The 18,684-nt window shown below is 35.2% G+C and overlaps 1 protein-coding gene and 1 pseudogene across 5 annotated transcripts in view; one reads left to right on the top strand and one right to left on the bottom strand.

The window, feature by feature from the left end:
• Window positions 1-14,318, top strand: part of LOC119876091 — a 30,991-nt pseudogene extending 16,673 nt beyond the window's left edge.
• The window catches only part of MPP7 (membrane palmitoylated protein 7), a 681,753-nt gene that overhangs the window by 634,088 nt on the left and 28,981 nt on the right, over window positions 1-18,684 (bottom strand). The window lies entirely within an intron of this gene.

The raw sequence follows: 18,684 nt of genomic DNA, 5'->3' as shown, positions 1-18,684 counted from the left end.
TTAATGCAGTAATTGTTAATGTGGTAGTACTTTCTAAAGGATGTTAACGGTTTTTCAATTTTTATAATTTTGATTATTTAGTCACAGAAATTCTTTTAAAAATCATTAAATCCTGTGGCCTTTTAAAAGTCTTTATCTTGGGGTGCCTGAGTGACTCAGTTAAATGCCTTTGGTTCAGGTCATGATCCCAGGGTTTTGGGATTGAGCCCTGCAACCATCTCCCTGCTCAGCAGGGAGCCTGCATGTCCCTGTCCCTCTGCCCCTCCTCCCTACTTGTGCTCTCCCTCTGTCTCTCACACCTTTTTTTTTTTTTTCTCTCACACCTTTTTAAAATCTCAAATAAATAGAATCTTTTTTTAAAAAAAATATCTTTATCTCATTTCTCTCTTGTTAATTTAATTCTTAGCTCTTACCTCCTTTTTGAAATTCTTTCCATCACTGGCTTCTGGAATAATGCTATTTTTCAATATTCTAGTTCTCTTCTTGCCCCCTAAATAACCAGTATTGTTCATCCTTTACTGTTTTCTTTTTTTCTTGCTCAGTATGTTCTCTTTTGCCAGGCAGTCTTATCTACAAAAGTGACTCCCAAATCTTTATTTCTGACTCCTACCTTTTATCTGCTTTATTTCAATAAGGACTTGTTGTGTCCCAAATGCCTCCCTTTCCCCACAGCTTATTCTCAGATTCTTGGTAAGTAACTACACTGTCCTCCCAACTGTTTCTTGTTCTTTAGAATTTGTCCTCATCTCTGTCTACTGACCTGTCAGCAGATCTTGGATTCCGCCTTCTCTATCCTTTCTCTGGTTGTCGCCACTACTATGGAAACTCCAGGCATCTCTCTTGAAAAAGCCTTCTAATAACTGTTCTGCATCCTTCCATCCACACTATTCACTGACAGTTGTTTCATTATAAAATTTAGATTGGATTGTGTTACTTCTAATACTTTTCCATTATCCACAGGATACGTCCATACTTCTTAGTGCCTGACAGTCTGCTTGCAGCCTGTTATATCCTGGGCATGTTATATCCATTCTTGTTGTGAGCTTTCGCTGAAAAAGGACATGCTCTAACATTCCATCCTGTCGAGCTCTTTAAGAGGCAGCTCCAATGCCCTTGGGTTCTCAGCGTCAGTTATGCTCTCTCAGTCTGTGTTTCCCAAACCTCTCCCTGTTATATTTATTTATTATTATAGCACCTATCATATTGTAATTTTAGTTGACTTAATTAAACTGTTTAGAGTTAGGTATTAATTACATGTTGAACTTGGTTCACCTATACTACCTTCTCCCTCCATGCTTCACCATTCCTGACAAATTTTTAAAATATCATTAAAAAATTTCTTCTAAATATTTATTTATTCATGAGAGAGCGAGAGAGGGTGGGGGGTGCACAGACACAGGCAGAGGGAGAAGCAGGCTCCATGCAGGGAGCCCGACGTGGGACTCAATCCGGGGTCTCCAGGACCACGCTCTGGGCTGAATTCTGCGCTAAACCACTGAGCCACCAGGGCTGTCCAAATACCATTAAAAATTAACTGTGTACCAGGCTTGGTGCTAAGTGTTTACTACATATTTTAGTTTATTTTTAAGACAGTATTGCAAAGATGGTGTATCTTTTAGATAAGAAGAACCTGAACATTGCCACTGTTTAAGTACATGATGTTAGAGGCAGCTTCTCCAAAATTCATGTTATTTCCATAAAACCCTAGGGTAACGAAAGACACAAATCTATATTAATTTGAACCCCAGTAATTAAAAATTGGTAACAAATCCTAGATGATTCCATTTTAATACTACAAAGTATATTTGCTAATCACAAACTTTTTCTAAAACTTTACATATGGTAATTTTAAACTTACAGGAAGAAACTTGGTTACCTTGCAGTTGACTATTGAAATAGGAAAAATTGTATAATTTTCCCAAGTATTCCTTGTGTATAAATGAAGACTACTATTTTCAAACTGTTCATTAGTTGGTCTAAATTTGTGAAGTGTCCATTAATTTGAAATATTTCTTTTCTCTCAGGCACATCCATGTTCTTTAAGTTAAGCCTTTTTATTGACTGTTATCAATATACTGATTTCCTTGTTTGAGTTTTCCTTAACAAATAATTTATATTAAAAGGCTGATGATTGGGTAATATCAGACTTTTGGACTCTTGGTTGTAAGTGCTAGTAGTATGGCTAGGCTCTATCTGGGGGTGTCCATGGTAAGATGCTGTGTTAAATAATAGCAAGATCTTTGTCATTATGACCCACTGCTCTATCCCTAGTTCTGGAAAAATAATAGACCATCAATACTTGTAGATGGATAAGTAACAGAGAATGGTAATGGTGTGTGTGTTAAGGGCTTGGAAAGCACTTACAGTAGTTCATGGTTTAAGAAATGTATTTGGAGAAAAAGAAGAGTATTATAATTGTTGTAAACCTAAAGATTTAGATCTGTTTAATGCCAGTGTGCCTTTTGAGAAGAAGCAACTAAATTAATTAATTTAAAGGATAAATTCAAAGTCTGTGCTTGCTTGAGAGACAGAGTGTGGAAAATCTGAAGCTCTGGTTTTGTAGGAAACAATCCTGGTGTTAGGTAGGGTGTGAAACAAGGTCAGGCATCTTCTTTTAGATCTGTATTTGTTGTTAGGATAACATTTGAACATCTCTTGGCATATTACTTTATTGGACAACCATATAACAGAGTGATAGAGACAATGATATACTTAAACACCTAAAACTTGGTTTTTATCAGTTGGTATCCCATTAACCATTCCTCATATATATATATATGTATATATATATTATTTATTTATTATACAGCGCAAGAGAGAGAATATGAACTGGGGGACTAACGGGGAGAGGGAGAAAGAATCTCTAGCAGACTTCCTACAGAGCATAGTGCAGAGCCTGACAAGGAGCTTGAGCCAAAACCAGGAGTTGGAAACTGGAACCTGGATGAGAAGTCATCCAGGAGCCTCTTCAGTCGCCCATAGACTGTTCTAAATTGTATCTAACTCTACCCTTTCTTCCAGATTCATGAAATGACAAAATAGGCAGGAAACCATTGCTTTGGCCAAATAACTGCCAGAGTGAGAGGAGTTTAATGACCTTAATTAATAAGTTTCTTACTTAGTAATTTTAGAGTTATGATTTATTAGCATAAACAAACTTGAAAAGTAAGGCAAAATAACCAAAGAAGCAGACCTATTCATTGAGTAATGCTAATCTGCTGAGGGCTAGTTTTGCATCTAAATCCTTAATGTGGTTACTTAATTCCGCACTCAATCTAACGGGAGGGGGGATTAGTCATTAATGTGAGGTGTGAGTCACTTGGAATAAACTTTGCTTTTGTGTCTTGATGGTATGTAGACTGAGTGAAATTTAAATGAACCTGAAGATTTCAGTATGCATTAAGGCAGTACTAGCCTTTTATAAGCTAGTGTAGTAGGTCATTAACTAACTTGAGTGGGCCATGTTCAGCCCTCACTCCTTTGCTTTACTTTAAAATAATTTTTAGGATTACTAAACTCTTCATGAAAATTAGGAAAACTGGTTACAGATGTGTTAGTGACTCAAATTTTTTTTAAGATTTTAAAAAATTTATTTGACGGAGTAAAAGAGCACAAGCAGGGGAGAAACACCCCACCAAGCAGGGAGGCCTGATGCAGGGATGCAGGGCTGGATCCCAGGGCTCTGGGATCATGACCTAAGCCAAAGGCAGGCATTCAACTAACTGAGCCATGCAGGCCCCCCATGATTCAAATTTTGTTGAATAACTGAATACGTTAGTAGAAGAATTTAGTCTGTATTAGTCTATAACTTTAAAATTATGCTAGTTAATCTAAGATGGCACTTTTAACAATGGGACCGGGGGAATAGCTGTGATGAAAGAATATACTATTTATAATTTGAGGGGTGGGGAAGGGCTTTTTAAATCAAGATCCAGTATGCCTTTGCCTTTTAAAAAAAAATGTTGATAAATTTAAACACAAGACATATCTCAAATTGGTAGAAAATACTTGCAACACGTATAGCAATATGTTAAGGATTCATTAAGAATACGTCAAAACAGTAGGAAAAAAGACAATCTAATAGAAAAAATAAGCAGTAGATATGAACAAAGCAGTTATAGAAGAGGAAATTAAAATTGCCAGCCTTGGCTTACAGCTATAAAAGTTAACTCAAAATGGATCAAATACCTAAAGTTAGGAGCTGAAACTATAAAAACTCTAAGAAGGAAACGGGTGAAAATTTGTGTGACGTTGGATTTGGTAGTGATTTCTTAGATGTGACACAAAAAGCACAGGCAACGAAGGAGAAAAAGATAAAACGGACTTCATCAGTATTAAAAGCTTTTGTGCATCAGAGGGGCACTCTAGAGTCAAAAGGCAACCCATACAGTAGGAGGAAATAAATTGTAAATCCTATATCCAGTAAAGGATTAATATCTAGAATATATGAAATCCTATAACTGAGCAATTAAATGAAACAAGCTAGCTCAAAAATGGGCAAAGGACTTGAATAGACGTGTTCTCCAAGGCCAGCCAGTAAGCACATAAGGCATTCAGCATCAGGGAAAGCAATCAAAACTACAGTAAAAAAAACATTTCACACCCATAGGATGATTATTATGAAAACAAACAGCAATGAAAATAAATGTTTTGAGGATGTGGGAAAAATTAGACCTCTTTTTTTATTTTTATTTTTTTAAGACCTCTTGTACATTGCTTCTAGGAATGCAAAATGATGCAGCTCCTGTGGAATACAGTTTAGCAGTTCCTCAAAAAATGAAACCTAGAATTACCATAGGATCAAACCATTCTGTGCTTGGATATATAACCAGAAGAATTGAAAGCCAGGGAATCAAACCGGTGGTTATACACTGATATTTGTACCATTGTTATTTAAAATAGCCAAAGATGGAAATGGTTCAGGTGTCCATCAGCTGTTACAGGTTTTAAAAAATATATATTAGCTAGACATACAGCCTTAAAAAGGAAGGAAATTCTGACGCATGCTGCTGTGACATAGATGAAATTGAAGACCTTATGCTGAAAGGAGGTAGTATAGTGGCTACTAAGGAGTGGGATGATGAGCCCTTGTTTAATTGGTGACAGAATTTCTGTTTGGAGAGATGAAAAGGTTTTGGAGATGGATAGTGCTATGTGATGTTTGCACAACAGTTTGTAAATACTTAATGGCCCTGAGTTGTAAACCTAGAAAGTAGTTAAAGTAGTAAGTTTTATGTTATATATATTTTAGCAGGCTAAAAAATTTCAAGAGAAAGATTATCAGTGCATATTGGAAATTAAGATTAAAATAAGATTTTTCACCTTTAAGATTAGTGACAGTTAACAGCTGGATGTGGGGAAGCACAATTGGTGGGAATGTGTATGTCGGTTATTAGAGGAATCCCTTTAATAAAATCTGTTAAAAGTTTCAATACGGGGATGCTTGGGTGGCTCATGGTTGGGCACCTGCTTCGGCTCAGATCGTGACCCCGGGATCTGGGATCAAGTCCCACATCAGGCTCCCTGCGAGGAGCCTGCTTCTCCCTCTGCCTGTGTCTCTGCCTCTCTTTCTGTGTCTCTCATGAATAAATTTCAGAGTATGTTTATCCTTTACATGTATAGCATAAAGATTTCCTCAGTTGAATAAAAAAGCAAGGTGCAAAATATATCTTAACATATTTTACATCACCATATTTCTGTACGTTTGTAAAATGCATAGAAAAGGTTCTGGGTGGATATGTGATTTAACATATTCATGAATTATCAAATTAAAAATAAGTGAAAATCACAGATTATATACCAGGTTACTGCCACCTAGGTACCTTATTATTACATTTTTTCCCTACTACTTTTGAATACTTTGTTTCCTTTGTAACTTCCCCATGTTGTAATCTTCAGTGTAACACCATTACTACAAAACAGAACAAAACAAACTGCCCTTCTTGCAACAGTAGTTTGAGCTTTGTTCACATGTTCCCCTGAATATTATTACAGCAACTCTCCAAGCATCAGAGGAAATTAATGATTAGAAATGTAGTATGGTACCTTTTACCCTTTTTAAGTGCAGTGTCTTTAGATCTTATTGTAGATCTAGAAGGAATTATTTGGCGTGCCAGAAAAATGTAGGTCAAAAATAGATTTTGACTTTGGTTTATGCTCTTGGATATTTTGGATGGGGGCCTAGATTTAGAAGAGGTGAATATTAACTTTAAACCATAAAAGAATTAGGGTATAGTAACAGATTTTTAGGTGACTCTGAAGTTTAGTCTTTAGTAGATTATGCCCCCTACTGGTAAGCATTGGAAATGTAAGTGAATAATTCATACAAGTATAAGGGGAAAGAAAAATTTTGTCAAAGCATATATACCAAAAATGAGAGGATAAAATTTTAAAGTTTATAGTAAAGAGTTGGTTAGAGATCTGTAAGTCTTAGAAATAATCAGAAGGGAAAGTGACTTAGTTTAAGTTTAAAATAGGTGTGTAAGAGATTGAAAAAAATGCTCAAAGGAACCTAGATTTGCTTGGGGAGAGTTTACATTTAAGGAATGAGACTGGAGGATGATATTCTTTAAAAGTGGAAGAGCCTATAGAAATGGCTTTGTAATGTAAAAACTGTTCTTTTACCTACATTTACTTCTTGGTCTTTATTTTGAAAGACCCAAGTTTTTATTTGTTTAGTTTGATAAAAATATATATTTGATGACATTACTGTTTATTCCAAATAGTTCCATTTCCTCTCTGTGTTTTTTAAAAAGAAAGGTTGAGTATTTTATAGGGTTATTTAAAATAAGCTTAAATAAGTTAAATTTATCTCTAAGACTACATATAGTTCCTTACTTTTATGAAAGTAGCATAAAGCTGTAATTGTCAGTTATTTAGGATGGAGATCTTAGACTTTCCTCCATATTATCATAAATTCTATACTTAGAGATTAGAGGGAGAATGCATGTACGTGGACCTGGGCCTTTACTGCAGGATCAGGTACCCATTCAACAAGTACATGTTGATTGCCATCTTGGTGTCATGTCCTCTCGTACCAGGGCTATAGAGATAAATACAACAAAATCCCCCTACTGAAGTTGTTAAAGTTCTGCAAGAAAGGAAAGACAATAAACTATATAATAGAAGATACTGGGTAACGTTAATAGATCTCTTTTAGGGCATTCAAAACACAGGAGAGGTACCCAACCAATACCTTTCTTTAGTAATATTTTAAGACTACCTTACAGAGTAGCATTTTATATTATATTATTAAATTTTTTTTTTAATTTTTATTTATTTATGATAGTCACAGAGAGAGAGAGAGAGAGGCAGAGACACAGGCAGAGGGAGAAGCAGGCTCCATGCACCGGGAGCCTGATGTGGGATTCGATCCTGGGTCTCCAGGATCGCACCCTGGGCCAAAGGCAGGCGCCAAACCGCTGCGCCACCCAGGGATCCCATATTTATATTATTAAACTCAGTACATTGTTCTCAGTTATATATATAGATTGAGGAAAGTAATATGTAAAATGTTTAACATGTAACATGTTTTGGAAGGGCATTTGTATGGATGTGTCTTTATAGGGAGACAAGGTGAGTGGAGCTATTATTAAAATAGTGTGGAAATACTTATATATGTGAAGAGTCTAAAAAACCAAAACCAAGTGTATAGATACAGAGCACACAGCTTGGTGGTTGCTGGGACGAAATAAGTGAAGGAAGTCAGAAGATACAAACTTCCAGTTATAAAGCAATGGGGGACATAATGTGCATAATAATACTGTTGCATATTTTCAACTAAGTCTTGAAAGTTCTCATAGCAAGAAAAATAATTTTGTAACTGTTTGGAGATCATTTTGCAGTATATATAGATAAGAATGTTGAACACCTGACACTACTAGAATGTTGTATGTCTGTTATACCTCAATGGAAAAAATAGGAGACCTACCTGGGAAAAATGATTTAGCTTTTCTGTCTTGCATCTTATCCTTAATTCCACTCACTCCTGTACCTTTGTGCTATGCTGCTTTGTTTTGGTTTTGTTTCCTTTGGTTTTTAAGGTGAAAAGCAACCTTGAAAGCTCTAACCTGTTTTTCAGAATCAACTAGGGTGTCAGAATCACCTATAGAATTCTTACAACTTCAACATATGCCTGGGCCTCCCCAGGTTCATTAGAGTGGAGCCCAGGTATCTGTTTTGTTTTGTTTTTAGCTTTATAGATAATTCTGATAAGCTTTCTGCTGAAAACTGATACTCAAACCTTTTAATAGAAAAATTCTGGCCTTTAAAGATGTTGCCTGTTCAAGGGTCTCCTAGATATTAAGCAGGATCACCTGGTTTCCATACTACTCTTCAGTGATCTTCTTTGACAGAACTTCAAAAGAAATTTATCTTAGAGTAAACAAACTTACTAAAACTAAGAGTTAAGGATATTTAGTTTTGTTACTTTATTTCTTATGGTAATATGTATAGTTTTCTTTTCTGGGGTGTTTCCTTTTTTGGATTAAAGGGCAGCACTCAAGAGTTTTTTAAGCTGTGCTTATTTTAAAAATGTGTGGATAGATTGAGCAGCAATCAGAATACGTTAAAAAACAGAAGAAAGCCACAATAAAAGTAACAAAAGAGTAAGGATCATTTCAGAGGTATGTAAGCACTAATTTGATGGTTCATGCAGAAAGTAAAAATGCAGAACTTGTTTTCATTTTAAACATTAATCAGGAATGCCCTAAGCTGACCCTTAAGGAGTATGATCTGGAGAAAACTGTCATCATAAATGTAAGAACTGACAGGTTTACTAGTAATTCCCAGCTTCTGTGGGGACATGAAGATTAATAAATGTTTAGTTCTTAGAATTGGAAATGAGGATTTGCAGTTACTAGGTAGCAGTGTAATATTCAGATGCAGTATTCCTGCAACTTTTATACATCATATAATAGTCTTAATTTGGGAGATATATATATATATACACACACACAAACTTGAAAATCTTCAAGAAATAGGTGTGTATGGAAAATTAAAGATTTTTAGCAAATCTTCATATTTAGGCCAGTATTGTAAGCATATGCATGAACATCTTGATTAGTTGTTTTAATATTTTTATCCAGAGGTCCTCTGTTCCTCTTTTTTTCTTTCTTTAAAGTTATTATATTAGTAATATTCCATGGTATGAAAGTACAGTGTTCATCTTTCTGTTGGTGAACATTTAGTTTGTTTCTAGTTTTGTGCTAAAATAGAAACAAGCATTGTATTATTATAAAAATTGTAAAGCCATTCCAGTTTCTTCTGGGAAATGTCTTTATTTCATCTTTTGTTCATTTTTCTTTCGTGTAGTTTGTCTTTTCTGATTATAGGAGTTCCTTAGAATACTTATCTGTGCTTGAATGTAATTGGTTTGCTTTTTGTAGTTTTCTGCGTCTAGATGTCAAGATACCTTCTTGTTTTCATCTTCTAGTTCTAAAGACACATAACAGAAGTTTAATCGACCTTATATTGGTTTTCTTTCAATTGTGAGTTTTATACTGGCAAGACACATTTCACTAGCTGTGTTCTTTTTTTTTTCATGAACTTCATGGCCGTACTAGCCCTTACCTTTTTCAAATAAGTTAATAGAATCAACTTCTCAAATACTGCCAAAAATGCTTTTGGAGTTTTGATTGCGATTGCATTGACTCTATATATGTAATTTGCAATTATAGCTTTCAGATAATGACCATTTTCCGTGCATGTTTTATTTATTTATTTATTTTTGGTTTATTTAAAATACTGAATATATGTATTGTGGATGGGTTGCTATTAAAAAAGCATCATTTCTAGTGCTAATAAGTTTTAAATGTGACAAATAGATATATTTATAGAAGGAAAGGTATGTAATCTGGAAACTCAATTGTTAGAGTATGAAAGTTCAAAGTTGGAGTTTCATTCTTCTGATCTGTAGCCTATATTGGAGGTGCTCGCCATGGTGGTTAAATCCTGATTTGTTTTTCTGGTCATTGTCATGTTTTGGAGGGCTCTTAACTGTGGTCATAAACATTTTCACCTTAAATTAGATCCAGGAGAATTGTATTGTACCTTTATCTTAATAGAAGCTTATTTGAACGTGTAGTTAATACATAACTGTGTTTGAAGACAGCATTACCAGTAAACAGAACATGAGACTTTTAGAATCAGACATGAATATAGCAGAATCACTGCTTTACCAAGTTTTGTGATTTCAAGCAAGTTACATAATCTTTCTTGTTTAGTTTCTCACCTGTGAAATTGGGATATAAAAATACTTAACCCTATTATTCTAAGTAGGTAAGATCTTTACTGAGCCCCCTCCCTGTGTCACCTTGGAAGATGGAATGAAATTACTTGAGTTGGGTGTTGGCACATGAAAGTTGCTCTTTCGATGTTGTTCTAGTTTTCTCCAAGTAGTTTTTTTGTGTTGGCACATGAAAGTTGCTCTTTCGATTTGGTTCTAGTTTTCTCCAAGTAGTTTTTTTTCAGCCGTGTTATCTCCTTTTACTTAGAGTCTGCACCAGGAGACAAATCTGTAGCAGCATTCTTGCACACTCCTTCCACATCCTCTGCCTCTGGACTGATCCACATCTGCACCTCCAACATCTGCGTCAGCATCCCTTGTTCTCTGTTCCACAGTCACCGAGTACCTCCATTACTTCAGGACCCAACCTTCTCAGACAGCTGCTTCCTGCTTTGCAAGCCACGCTGCAACTTAATAATTCTAATGTGGACATATCCAAAATAAATGAAGGTAAATTGGTAACAGTTTATTATTATTATTTGCTTCGTGTCGTTAGTAAATTCCCCAATTTAGGAGTGGTCTTTTTGTTGCATTTTGAAATTCACATTTGAGCGTCATTCTTTGAAATTCATATCATAACCTCATGGTTGTTGAAAACCTTTGGTATTGTAATTAAGTTAGTAGTACTTGGATTTTTCCTGTATATTTTTCTTTTTTTTTTTTCTCTGTATATTTTTCAAGACTTGCTGTGTACGGTATTTACGCGGAGATAAAGCTATTCTGTCTGCTTAATGTGTATAATAAATGTCTTTTTTTTTTTTAATTAAAGAGCATTTCTAAAAACTGATATAAAAACACTTAAATTCTAGCATATTGTTATTCCAACTTTGCTTTTCAGTATGCTATTTAGCTAGCAACATCAAAGAAGTCTGAATAAAAGTGGATAGTTTTAATTGACAAGCTATTCAAATTCAAAACAGTCTTAAGAGCATTTTAAAATTTTCTGTTTAGAATAGTCCATTTCAGTATGTGTACATTGTTACATAATATATTTAACCGTAGTGCTAAATGGTTAAGTTCTTCCTTTATCTTAAAAATGGAGCTATTTCACGCTAGTTGGTCAATAATTTTGTTCTTACTGTTAACTTTCTTGCATTTTGATTTTATTCTCTTAAGATAACTGTGCCATTCTATTTGATAGGTACATGTTTTACTAGGGAAAGTAGGACTTTTGCAGTTTGAAGAGATGATAGCATAAGAAAATGTCAATAATAAAGGATCTTTGAAAATAAATGAATTGTTCCTAAAATTACCTAGCTTCTTTTATTTAATGTCTGTTCTTAAAAGATTGTTGGAGGGGGTATTAATGTAGGGTTTTATTTTATTTTATTTTTAAGATTTATTTATTTATTCATGAGAGGCACAGAGAGAAAGAGAGGCAAAGACAACAGGCAGATGGAGAAGGCAGGCTCCATGCAGGGTAGCTGACATGGGACTCGATCCCGGGTCTCCAGGATCATGCCCTGGGCTGAAGGCAGGCACTAAACGCGCTGAGCCACCTCTGGGCTGCCCTAATGTAGGGTTTATAATGGTCACCTTGTTTAGTAAAGCATTCACATGAAATAACTACCCTTTATCTTTTTAATTTCATGTAACCTACAAAAGCCTTATAGCTATTGATGAATAGATTTCTGGTATAATCAGAATTTCCAGGGAACACTCTTTACTGTTTTTTAAAAAGTCTCCGGAGTTTCTTAAAATTGAACACAAATTTTAATGCAAAGGAAAACTACTGTTTTCCTTTACAAAAAAAACCATTAAATTTCTTCTACCATTCTGATCAATTTTCCTATCTCTGGACCCATTTTATTACCATCTTACAGATTTTTATTTGAGAGTTCTAGGTTGAAACACTGGCAGTTTCTTTGGGGTTTTTTAGTTTTCAAGTTGTTACTAATACCATACTGTGCCACTATGTTTTTATTTAATTTAAGATATTGTTTAGTTCTTACAGCAGCTGTGACACAAGCCTCATTGCAGTCTATAATTCATAAGTTTCTTACTGCTGGACCATCTGCTTCAACATAACTTCTTTGATTTCTCAAGCTGCTCAGCTCTCTACACAGGATTCATTTCTTAGGTATTGTGAGAATTGTATATTAATTTGGAGCAGGGGGTTCATGGTAAAACTTTTTGGTTTCTGAAGAGACTAGCTATAACAATTTGATTGTGTTTTACAGGAGCCTGTAATTTTGTTTTTAATTTTATTATTTATTTATTATTTGAGAGAATGTACATGAGGGCGGGGAGAAACAGACTTTCTGCTGAGCAGGGAGCCTAATGTGGGGCTTCAATCCTGGGACCCTGAGACCATGACCTGAGCAGAAGGCAGATGCCCCAACCTATTGAGCCACTCAAACACCCCTGATGTTTGATGATTTTTTTTTCTAACACTAGTATATACATATTTTTTTTTTTCCAGATGAGGCAAACATTGACATTTATCTGGCAGTATTGCCATTAATCTGTAATACATATTTAATTCAGGACTTTAAGTTGTCAATGTACTCTAAAGCTGAGTGTAACTGATAGGTCCTCAATTTTATGAAACATTGAATATATTTTAAGTGTTGGTTTGGTTCACATTTGATGTTTAATGATTTTTGACTGACCACAGGATACAGAAATGCTCAAGTCCTGTCTTAAATTACCTATTTCTTCTCTTCTCCATGAAACCTCCATGGAAAGAGGCATATATAGGTAAAGCAAGAAGAAAATGAATTGGTCACTTTGACTTGTCCCCCTGCCCCAATTCTGAAAACTAATAAACTGAGCAGAAACACTTATTCTGAAAAATTGAATATAATAGTGGCAAAGACTTAACTCTCTGTTATCCTCATGAGGCAGGAGATAAAGGGGTATAACCAGGCCTAAATATAGAATAAGAAAGAACAAATAAGAATGGTGAGGATGCCTTCCATGTGAGAATAGTTCAGGCTTACCTTCTTGCTTCAGCCTGAAAAAACAGGTTGGAGGAGGCATACTTGGATGTGCTTCGCTAATTCACAGCTCGTTTTTAGTCCGTGACTCCATGAGTATTTCAGATTCTGGACTTTAAACATTAAGTGTTCTGTCTGTGTTCAGAGGGGCATGTAGAGGGATGGAAAGACCTCTACATATATATTACGGAAGTTTTGGTTTATTTGGAATTAATTAATTGGCTTTACTTTTTCACAGCTCAGCCATCTAATCAGTCTCCAATGTCTTTAACTTCTGATGCATCATCCCCAAGATCGTATGTGTCTCCAAGAAGAAGCACACCTCAGACTAACACAGTCCCTATCAAACCTTTGATTAGTACTCCTCCTGTTTCATCACAGCCAAGGGTATGTTGCTTTTTGAGGGAAATTTGGAAAAGAAAGCACGAAAGCACTCACTTCTGGAAAACAAGTTTAATGTTTTAGACTCTCTATTGTAGGAAAAGCCCTCTTTGAGAACGTGTAGTAGTGGTGGGTGACATGATGGGTCAGCTTAGATGCAGGTTAGTCTCAGTAAATTGAGGACTCTAGAGGGAGTTGCATCTATGCTACTTTTTACAACATTTTTTTAATTAAAAATTAGTATTTATTTATTTACAGAGAGGGTATGGGGGGGGAGGGCAGAGGGAGAAGCAGACCCCTTGCTGAGCCGGGAGCTCACTGGCGGCTTGATCCTAGTACCGGGAAGTCAGACACATAACTGACTGAGCCACCTAGGCACCCCCATCATATGTGTTACTTTTATACGCTGATTGTTTTCTCTTACTGGCTGAGATTTGTGACCTGGAGGAAGAGTGGGATAAAGAAGGATAAAATAATTGTCTTAATATTTGTAGAGTTTTTTAACTTTTTAAAAGATATAACCTGTTTTCCAGTGGCTTTCCTCCCATACTTTTATTTTAGAAATGAATCCATTTCTGTGCTAAGAGCTTAATAGTATTATATTTAACTTCACATCATGAGAATCAACTACTATTTGCTTCATTTAATAGATAAGAGAATTAAGCCTTCAGTTAAATCCAGTTTTTGTGGTGGAATCAGAATTTAAGGCCTAGGTCTTTCTGAACACAGAATCCATTTTACTAAGCTTATACTACCTGTGTTTCTCCAAGCAAAAGTTTGCATGAATGGCTCCTCAGAGACGTTAGAAAATTGCTGGTCTCTTCTTACTGGAATATAAACCAGACCTTAACAACACTGCCTTCAGATTTTATACTATATCATTTGAGTCTTGCCCAAATTTTTTTTTTTTTTTTAAGATTTTATTTATTCGTGAGAGACACAGAGAAAGGCAGAAACACAGGCAGAGGGACAAGCAGGCTCCATGCAGGGAGCCCGATGTGGGACTTGATCCCAGTACTCTGGGATCACACTCTAGGTGGAAGGCAGACGCTTACCTGCTGAGCTACCCAGGTATCCCTTACCCAAAATTTCTTAAGCAAATCTTAGTCATACTCATTCTTTGCTTTGTAGTCCTATTACCAGCAAAACATTAAAAGATTTGGAAGTTGGTATATGCACAAATTGCAGTTTTTTTTCTTAATGGTAAATTTAAGAAATTCTTTTTAGTTAAAAAGTAGGCTATTTCAATCCTTTATGCTGAAGATTTTTTTTTTTTAAGAAGGAACTTTTTTTTTAAGAATTTATTTATTTATTCATGAGAGACACAGAGAGAGAGAGAGGCAGGCAGAGAGAGAAGCAGGATCCATGTAGGGAGCCCGACGTGGGACTCGATCCTGGGACTCCAGAACCAGGCCCTGGGCCAAAGGCAGGTGCCAAACCGCAGAGCCACCCAGGAATCCCCTGAAGATTTTTTTTTTTTTAAGATTTTTTTTTTTTATTTTTTTTATTTTTTTTTTTTATTTTATTTATTATGATAGTCACACAGAGAGAGAGGCAGAGACATAGGCAGAGGGAGAAGCAGGCTCCACGCACCAGGAGCCCAACGTGGGATTCGATCCCGGGTCTCCAGGATCACGCCCTGGGCCAAAGGCAGGCGCTAAACCACTGCGCCACCCAGGGATCCCTAATATTTTATTTTTAAGCAATCTCTACGCTTATTGTGGGGCTCGAACTCACAACCCTGAGATCCAAGAGTCGAATGCTCTACCTACTAAGCCAACCAGGGGTCTTGCCAAAATTTTATATTGAAATAAAGTTAAGGCTTAAAGCTTTAGGCTTTTTCACAGAAGCCTAAAAATAAAAACGTATTGAAAGATAACTTGAAATTGATGCTAGGACAGCTTTTAGGTCTTCCTTAGCTTATCCCTTCCCTATTTAAGTCATTTATTTAAACTCATTTTAGGGTCAGTCTGGATTGATACATTTAACTCAAAATTTAAAAAGAAATTAGTCTATTCTGCAATTTCATACTGTTTGCACTTTGTGAGAGAAGGAAAAAATTGTTTCAACAAAGGAGATCTTCTTAGAGCTTAAAACTCATCAGGGTGTAGTATCTTAGGAGTACAATAAATAATGACTAAAAGTGATTGTAAAGTTTTACAATCAGTTATAAGATTAGCATTTCAAATCCCTTATGTATATGGGCATCAAATTTTTTTTAAGTGGGAATTCAGTATTAAGTAGACCTTATAAAAATGCTTATAAAAATGATTTTTATGTAGCCAGGCTATCCAGATTTGTTTGGGGGAATATTAAAAAAAAAAAAAGGAAGAAAGAAGAAAAAAACAAAACTATTATTGGAGGATGTGACTTAATCACAAATGGCTGTCTGCTTCGTGCCTTAATTCGGGGCTTGTGTTTAAAAGTACTTGTTTTCTTTTCTGTGGCATGTAAGTATGTGTAGTGTACATATCCTCACTGACAATCATGGTCCTCTTGTTCCACCTCTGTAGGGTAACATGTCTTTGAAGACCACTCCAGTGTTGACTCATTCACTGGTAGACCAATCTATACGCTCTGCATATGTGGTTTAAATTTGAGCAGCTGTATTTGTATGATATAGTAACATTAATTTTTACTGATATAAAAATAACTGAATCAGAGGAGCTATCTTAGTGTATTAGAAAGAAAACTGGGCTCAACATTAGAGAACTAGTTTGTGTTCTTCTGCTTTACAAAAAGTAATCTTAAAGTCTTCTGGGCCATTTTATGAAGAAATTCTATGTTAGTCTCAAAATGAACGTGGCTCTTCTAACTGTGAACTTTGGGAACTTAATCTAACTGCAATTCTTGAAGTCTCTAGATTTTTCAGAGTTTAAGACTATCCAACTAGATTTGGAGGGGTGTATGGATTTGGGGACCTGGATGACCATGATTTACACAATTAAATATGTCTATATCACTAATAATTATGAAACAATTAGGGGACAGCTCATGTTATCTTAAAAATTACTAAAGAATAGAAATAAGAGACTTCACATTGATAGTACTTTTGGTTTTATGTACTTTCCATGGTATTTATGCATATAATAGAAGCCTGTCTCACCAGATTTTGACATTTCAGGTTAGTACTCCAGTAGTTAAGCAAGGACCGGTTTCACAATCGGCCACACAGCAGCCTGTAACTGCTGACAAACAGCAAGGTCATGAACCTGTCTCTCCTCGAAGTCTTCAGCGCTCAAAGTAAGTTCATGTGTGTTGAAATATTTTTCATTAATGTTGCATGCTGCATTGTTTGAATATTATAAAATATATGTATAATAGAACTTGATCTTGTAAGAATCCATGGTTAGCCTAAGTTTTATGTATTAGAAGATTTACAAAGTCAAATCTTACTCCAAGTAGGTTGTTGTCTCTAGTAATGAAGCCAGCTTATTTTTTGAAGAAAGTCATTCTTCAGATTTTACTTAATAGAATATGATAGGAGTAACAATATGTCATACTTGTACAAAGAGGGCACCTGATTTTATAATACTTGTTGGAAATGACATCATTTTTTAACCTCCTCATAGCAGTTTTAGATATGAGTGTATTGCTGAATCCAAAAATGGGAAATACTATTTCTCAACTGGTATGTGTCAGGTTTTCCTAAGAGCTTCAATTTTGACCCCTGTGTGGAGTGCTTGTCAGATAGGGCTGTATTGTGTTACATGTTTCTTTGTTAATTAACAAATACAACTTTAAATGATTTTCATTTGATTGATTTTCCTATTTTGATTTCTTGCTATGAGGTAGCAAAATAATTCAACTGTTGTTTTTATTGTTGTTTTCTAAACAAGCATTTCAGAACTTTTACATCCAAATGAGAGTTGTTCCCTTCAAAATAATCACCTTGGGAAGCTGTCTACTTACTCCAGCAATGTTGCCATTGCTCAGAACATTTTTGGGAAATACTTCTTTTAAATTGTCTTTAGAGGCTGCAGTATTATTTTAAATATCCTCAGTGATGAAAACTCTTCATCCTTTGGGAGATTTAGTTTTTGGAAATAACTGAAATTCATTCAGAGCCAAGTCTGGTGAAGCAGGTAGGAAATCAACTTGGGTGATTAAAGTTTTGGTTTTTACCACCATATCCCCAAACCCTAGCCAAACCATACAGTTTTAAAAGAAGATAACTTATCTCAGAGTGTCATTTTGGGTCTTATTTTGCCACTAAACTCATTTGTTGCTGTCCAATAAAATGCCTGTATTTTGCTTCACATTATCTACCCTCTGATTCAGTATTTTGTTCTGACACTAAACAAAGGCAATAGATTTTTTTCCCCCTCTTTATCTACATGTACTTAAGATGCAATACTCAGTTGTGCCTTATATCTACAACTGTTAAAATATGACCATTTCTTAGTTACATTCTGAATAGTGTTTCTGGTATACAAAATCACAGGTTCTGCTGTCAAATTTGAAGAGCACTATTAGTTTAAATTTAACTGACATTAGTGTTCTTAGAAGGGCCCTTTTTCCTCCCAAAAGTGTGTTTAAGGAGTACATGATATAACTACACTTTGGATTTTAAATTCTATGTATTTGATGTTAAAATAACAGATTTTCTTAGGAATTTGGATATCTTTAATTTAATAGAAGATATTGACAATTTTTAGGTATCTCCTTTTTAAAATATACTATACATTCAATTTTTTTCTCTTCCAGTAGCCAGAGAAGTCCATCGCCTGGTCCAAATCATACTTCTAGTAGTAATGCATCAAACGCAACAGTTGTACCACAGAATTCATCTGCCCGACCTACATGTTCATTAACACCTACGCTAGCAGCACACTTCAATGAAAATCTCATAAAACATGTTCAAGGATGGCCTGCAGATCATGCAGAGAAGCAAGTATGTTACATGATTCATAGCAGATGTTTTACCTTTGGATGAATGACAAAATAATTTCTTCTAGAAAATCTAATCTAGATCACTGAATTTAAGCTACATTTAAAGTAATGTCTAATTAGTTTGTCTATAGTCAGTGCATTAAATTAAATATTTGGTAAGCACTTATTTTAGGGCATTTATGAGAT

The sequence above is a fragment of the Canis lupus genome, chromosome 2 (genome assembly GCF_011100685.1).
Source record: "Canis lupus familiaris isolate Mischka breed German Shepherd chromosome 2, alternate assembly UU_Cfam_GSD_1.0, whole genome shotgun sequence".
NCBI lineage: Eukaryota > Metazoa > Chordata > Mammalia > Carnivora > Canidae > Canis > Canis lupus.
Note: the sequence above shows the minus strand (reverse complement) of the source record. Positions and strands in the feature narration are given on the sequence as shown.